Genomic DNA, 6576 nt, shown 5'->3' on the forward strand with positions numbered 1-6576 from the left:
GTCTTTGGCAATGATGAAATGAAAAGTAATAGTAAGCATTGTGATTGCTAAACACCTTCTCTGGCCTAAATTCTCTTCATCATATTATTCACAGCTGAAAAGCTAATTACAATAACAGGTGTTCATCTGTAAATACTAACTTTTCAAACTGTTTAAAATCATTCAAATTAACTTTGAAATCAATCTGTTAAATTTTACAGTGATTGTTTACTTTGAGTTGTATTCACAGCTCTCTGATTGACACTTACACCTCCCAGGACAGTGCTGACTGGAAGGTAGGGCACATTTTACTATACTAATGACATAAGTTTTAGTTTTAATGCAATAGTAACATGCATCTAGGTGCATTAATCACGTCTTCACAAGACTGCCACCTTCTGACCAAAAATGAAATCTACCTTTTGGCATCAAAATTCATAACCAATGTTCAGAAAAGAAATCAACAAACTACACATTTACTCACATACACTTCAGCATCCCAAGGAAATATGTATTTGACCCATGGGGAAATTACATAATAAAATTATATTGTGTTTTCAACACAATATAATTTTACATACAGATGGATACATATACAGATAGCTAGATAAGTGTGAGACAAGTGCCTAAATATGTACTTTGGCTTTCATTTTATTTCCAATTGCTAAAAAGATGAATTAAGGGTAATTCCACCTCAAATCATGAAACCTTTATTTTTTGCTGGAGTATCTCTAATTTACATAAAAAAGTTTAAGGTCCAAAGTTTGGATTTTGAAAAATTGTCCATCAACCCACTGCCAGCATGTTTTTTGCACTTTGAAATCTGAGGCCATGTTTGAACATAAATTAGGATCTGGAAAAATACATCACAAAATGTCTCAGTATTGGTGAGGTAAAACATGAAAGAAAATCAAGCACTTTTGTAAAGTCCCGTATTTGACCACATACTAATTCATTTGTTTTCTCATTTATTATAACAGGTTGGCCTAAATTTAGAGAAGTCTGTGGCTGCTAGCCTGGATGTGGGAGGAACGCAATCCACTGCCTATAACTTTGCTTCAGAAAGGACAAAAGAGGACCGCCACACCTTCAGCACACACAGGGTCACCTGCAACCATTACAGGTAGGCTTTGAATAACCCAGAATAGTCATATAAATTTAGGTTGTCTTGTAATCTTTATTTGAATAGTTTGTCAAGATCATTTACTAATCTGTCTCTTTGTGTCCAGTTACCGAGTATCAGACAGAACGCCTCTCAGCTCTGAGTTCAGCTCGGCTGTAGCTAAGCTACCAGGTTTCTACAACAGCTCCACCAGAGCTCAGTACAGTCAGCTCATACACACCTATGGCACGCACTACATCCGCCAGGTTAAAGCACACACACTGTGAATTACCTTATTTAAAAATAAAAACTGAAAAAAAAGCATTTATAACACCAACTTTGCACCACATTGCAGGTTAACCTTGGTGGTCGACTGAGGCGAGTCACAGCTGCACGAACCTGTCTGTCCTCCCTGAATGGACTCACCTCAAATGAGGTACATACATAAAGCTCATTATTTATATAATGCAAAATCACAACAACAGTTGCCTCAAGGCACCAGCTATTTTTGTGCAGAACTAACTAAACAGTGTATTAATGTAACAATAAAAATAATAACTACAGGAGAATACAAACTTTGCTTTAGTCAAATTTTAATTCTAATATATGTACTCAGCTTGAATCTGTTAAGCAGAACATGAGCAGACAAAAAGAAGGAAAATAAAGAGGGTGACTTTGTCTCTAAACAGGAAAATGAGCACAGAGGTCAGAGGTTAAAGTGGGATTCAGCGGGTGGGGCAACCCTAAAATGAGTTGTAGTGGCTCAGCGTAGGGAAGAGAATCAGTGCTCTTTGAGAATATACACAACTGAATAAAAATGTCAGCAGATGTTTCATGAGTTGTCTTGGCTGATTTCCATCCTCTACAATGACTGTACACTATTTATATAATTGATGTAACCATGAGCGCCACAGCCACTGTGCACGAGTCATACACTGTTCTTTACTTTAAACCCATCACAGTACACCAAACTAACCTGTTTATCCTTCACTAAACTGCAGAGTGTTTTCATGCAGTTTTTAAATAATACTAATAATATTTTAATTTTTTTTTCTAATTTAACAACATGACAACTTGTAAGGACATGTAAGCTTTAAATTTCCAGTTTATCGAGCGTCAGTCAGCAGTCCTTAGCTTTAAATCTAACTTTCCTTCCTCCTCTCTTGTCCTGTCTTTCTTATCTTTCTCCATCTCTGAGTGAAGTTAGCTCTGATTCTTATCTCTTCCTGTGAAATACATTAGCTGGACCTTTAGCTAGCAACACACTGTGCGACAAACTGCACACAGTTTATGTGTTTGCTGATGTTTGTTGAGCAGATAGAAACGTTGCATTTGAAATTACCTGCCACAACGTGTTACTCCCTTTATGCTTGCTCGTCTTCTGTGGGCCTATTAAAATGCAGAAGTACCACAACCGCAACTAATGGACAGCTGCAGTAGTTGCGGTGTTGTGCCAAAAAACAAAGAAACACAAAAATAAAAGAGAAACACTGCCCCACTTTAACCCCTGACCAGGGCTGGACTGGGACAAAAAATCGGCCCGGGGATTTTGACTAGAGACCGGCCCACCATTATAGGAAAAATCATAAAGCCTTTGAATGAAAACAAACACTGTTGTGACAGTGATGTACACTGTTTTGATGGTATATATGCATCAATCTATCAATCGTTTGTTGTAAGATTCAGATAATTATTTTTTAAAAGCGAGACATTTTAAATGAGAATAAGAAAGAAAAGTACTTCTTTGTGCCCCCTCTCCCTGTCAATGTCCACCTGGCCCCCTGGCAAAACTTTGCTATACCCGCCCCTGCACAGTTACCAGCTGCCAGCTATGTAAAAAAAGGATCCTGGTGTTATTTGTCTCTCAGAAACAGTTCATAACTTCCCTTCAACTCATTCATGTCACCTAAAGGTAAACCTGTTTCTCCATCACCTGTTCAGCTCTGATGATTCAGTAAGGACATCTCCTGGTTTCATCTTCATATTTCCCTCTCACCACATATCCAAACCAATATCATGACCAGCAGCTTTTACAGCTGTGGCTCCAGCAAACATCAGCTGATCCTAGAAATTAATATTAAATAAATTCTAACAACAGCTGATCAAGCTTAAACGTGCTGCTGTTGTTTAACGCGACCTCCGCTGGTTTCTGATTTCTGGCACAAAGTGGGCGATAAACAAAACAAGAGAGAAAAGCCGATCAGCTGATCATTGATCAGTTTCCTGACTGAAGTAGAAACAGGAGAGGGAGGGGGAGAGAATGAGAGAAGAGGCAGCTGTGCAGCAAAGACAGAATAACTCCAGCTTTGTGTCTTTTTCATTGTAGCTGAAGTCCGGGACAAATCGCGTTCCTAATCACCTCAATACGAAACGCGTAATATTTTCTCTGAATACGAGACGATTCCGTTTTTTACAGGATGGTTGGCAACTCTACTAACTAACCTTATGAACAAAATAAAGTTCAACATAAGTAACATCATAGCACCCACCCAGCTGTATAGAAACTCCATCATGCTAGCTAGTACCTAGTACGAAAAAGTCAGCATAACGAAAATAAACTCCACCTAAACTTGGTTTATATCTGACCCAGATAGACTGCAGATCATAACTTCTTACCTGAAGTTCATTTCACACTCGGACCAGCGGCCGCCTCGAGTCTCTGCTCCTCCTGCCTCCCCTTTCCCTCATCCACCTGCTGGCCTCCACCACTTGCTAATGTTACTGAATCTGTGGAAGCTCTGTGACAGCCACCACACGAAGTAACGAATAACGACCCTGTCTAAATCCCAGTAACGATTAACGCGTTCCTGATTTTGGCATAATAACTAGTTACCGTGCTCGTTACCACAATAATAACTGTAACGCATGACTTAATAACGCGTTAGTCCCTACACTGCTTATAAGTTACTTTGAAAGACCTATTTGTGATCTTTAAATGAAAACTACGTATGACCATTTTTATAATCTGTTTCTCATTGTGTCTCGCTCCACCCTCATTTCCACCTTATTAACTTCTTCCCCACCTCAAGCCTCATCTCTTAAACTGAAGTCAGGTTCTGAGACTACGGAAGAGGATTAGGGCCACTGGAAAAAAAAAAAGTGGGCACGTCTCTTTTTTTCTGACTTTAATCACTGACTTTCTGACTTTAATCTCAGAATTCTAAGAAAAAAGTCAGAATTTGGACTTTAATCTCAGAAAAGAAAACAACAACAACAACAAAAAAAAAAACGTCGGGCCATAAAAACGAAAAATCACCATCGGCCCACCGGGCAAATGGCCGGTATGCCCGATGCCCAGCCCAGCTATGCCCCTGACTATGGCACACGGTTTTGCCTCTTACATCTCTCTTTTTTTTTTTTTGCAACATGGTGATTAATACAGGATTGAATTTCATGTGTTACAGTTTATGCTCAAGTCTGTTTGATGTTTGAAAGCTTGCATTGTCGGAAAATAATAACTTCCCTGAAATATTTCAAACCAAAAGTAACAAGCCTGTTTTGAAAATGTAAGGACTAGAAAATACAGATATTTGTTGACATTTTCTTTCCCTTCTTGTCCTGCAGGTCCACTCCTGTTTGTCGCTGGGTTTCTCTGTCGGCTTGGGAAAGTTGCAACTATCTGGTAACAGAGACTCTTGCAACAAGGTCTTACAAAACCAGGGTCTCTCTGTTACATACAGCTCTGGACTCCACCAACACTACACAGACGTAGTAGGAGGCAACGGTTGGTTGGGAGAGTTTGCACTCACGCATAATGACTCCTTGGTTTTCTAACTTGGCTGAAGACACTGAAGGATCACCCAGATGTTGTTTCCTACTCCCTCCGGCCAATCTACGAGCTGATGACAAATTATACACAAAATACAGGGATGAAAGCTGCCATTGAGCAGTACTTAGAGGACAATGCTGTGAAAAAATCGCCCAATGAGCCAAACTGTGGTTCAAACATTTCTAATCTGGCTTCCAACTGCTGTCCTCTGCAAGCCTGGAGGGGGACGCTAAGGGTTACCATTGTGCGAGCCTGGGACCTGAAAGGAGATACAACTGGCCAGACTGAGAGGTGAATAGACTGTGGTCAGGGATTACAATTTGGAGGTGGTACATCAAGCAGACTTAATAATTCTTCTTTTGCTCTTCTTTCTTTGTTTCTACTCACAGCTATGCAAAAATGTGGTTTGGCTCCAGCTATCGGCAGACTGAGGTGATTAAGTCAAACAACCCCCAGTGGAACGCTGAATATGATCTGGAAAAGGTCAGTTAACCCTTATTATAGATCAGAAATCTTTTGGCCTCTCAGTCAGCAGAGTTGATGTACTTTTCAAGCCTAAAACTTATCAAGAGTTCAGATTGCTTTGGTTTTTGTCCCAATTTAAGACACAAATCCATAATTGCCAAACAATGGGCTATGGCGCACCGGATTATAAGGTGCTTTAATGAAACGCTCTGTGCAGGCAGAAGAAGAACCTGCAATAAGTTGGTTATGCTGAGAAGGAGTTTTTCATGATTTATTATTTGATTTGGGAAGTGCCCAGATTTCAATAGATTTTGGGAAAACAATCAAGTATTCCACTATTCACAGAGCCATTCTTCAGCTAACCATAACTATATAGGTACTTGTTTCTAGATTGTTTTACAGCCAAACAAAAATAATTCGGGGGATGGGCCTATAAAAGTCATCAATAAACTGATTAAATCTGTCAAACACCTTAGGAGAAAAAAAAGTGATGTGTGACTGCCCCCAGGAATTCACCAGTGTGTCTCTATCACAGATTAATTTTAAATAATTTAAATTTTCCAATCTGAATTTTAAAAACTGTAAAATATGATTTTAACAAATATTTTATGAATTTGTCAAATTTTCCTTATTACTGTTTATGATTCACAAACCTAAAACAACATTTGGAAGGATACAAATTTTAAATCTTGTTTGATTAATTTTCTCATGAAGGTGGACACAAACTTTGGTTTGAAGGTTGAAGTTTGGGACAAGGACGTAACGTATGATGACTTTCTGGGATCATGTGTCAACTATCTGCAGCAGGGGACACACACATTTAACTGCTCAGCTAAAAGAGGAGGTTTTGAGGTCCGGTACACTCTGACATGTGACCCTCATCTGACTGGAGACCGGTGTGATCGTTACAAACCATCTGCAAAATAACCAATGTATTTTGAGTTTGCATGTTTTTCTTTAATCATGTGTGATTGATCTGTTGATCTAATCAATTTAAAAATCGTGTGACTGATCAACTTATGGATTTATTTTACTACAATTAAGAGATAATTGTATTCAATTTGAGACTTTATATAAGCTAAAGTTCATTTATTTATTTTTAATCATATAAATCAGGCCTGTATTCATATATTAATATTTTTAAATGATAGAAAAATCATACTTTTTGGTTTTCAGTAGTTTATAATGATAAATAATGACACACACACTGAATCAGCTGCTGTGTATTTCTACTAATTTGTGGAAAAATGATCAAATCCTT

At 38.5% G+C, this 6576-nt stretch overlaps 2 long non-coding RNA genes across 2 annotated transcripts; both read left to right on the plus strand.

The window, feature by feature from the left end:
• The first annotated feature begins 224 nt into the window (after positions 1 to 224).
• On the plus strand, positions 225 to 4740 carry LOC109200975 (uncharacterized). The gene is made up of 5 exons (XR_002061021.2): positions 225 to 275; positions 960 to 1102; positions 1209 to 1347; positions 1437 to 1517; positions 4646 to 4740. It is a non-coding gene; the product is annotated as an uncharacterized LOC109200975 (long non-coding RNA).
• Positions 4741 to 4847: 107 nt separating this feature from the next.
• On the plus strand, positions 4848 to 5277 carry LOC109200974 (uncharacterized). The gene is made up of 2 exons (XR_003218796.1): positions 4848 to 5141; positions 5240 to 5277. It is a non-coding gene; the product is annotated as an uncharacterized LOC109200974 (long non-coding RNA).
• Positions 5278 to 6576: the final 1299 nt, after the last annotated feature.

The sequence above is a fragment of the Oreochromis niloticus genome, unplaced genomic scaffold (assembly GCF_001858045.2).
Source record: "Oreochromis niloticus isolate F11D_XX unplaced genomic scaffold, O_niloticus_UMD_NMBU tig00008802_pilon, whole genome shotgun sequence".
NCBI classification, from domain to species: Eukaryota; Metazoa; Chordata; class Actinopteri; order Cichliformes; family Cichlidae; genus Oreochromis; species Oreochromis niloticus.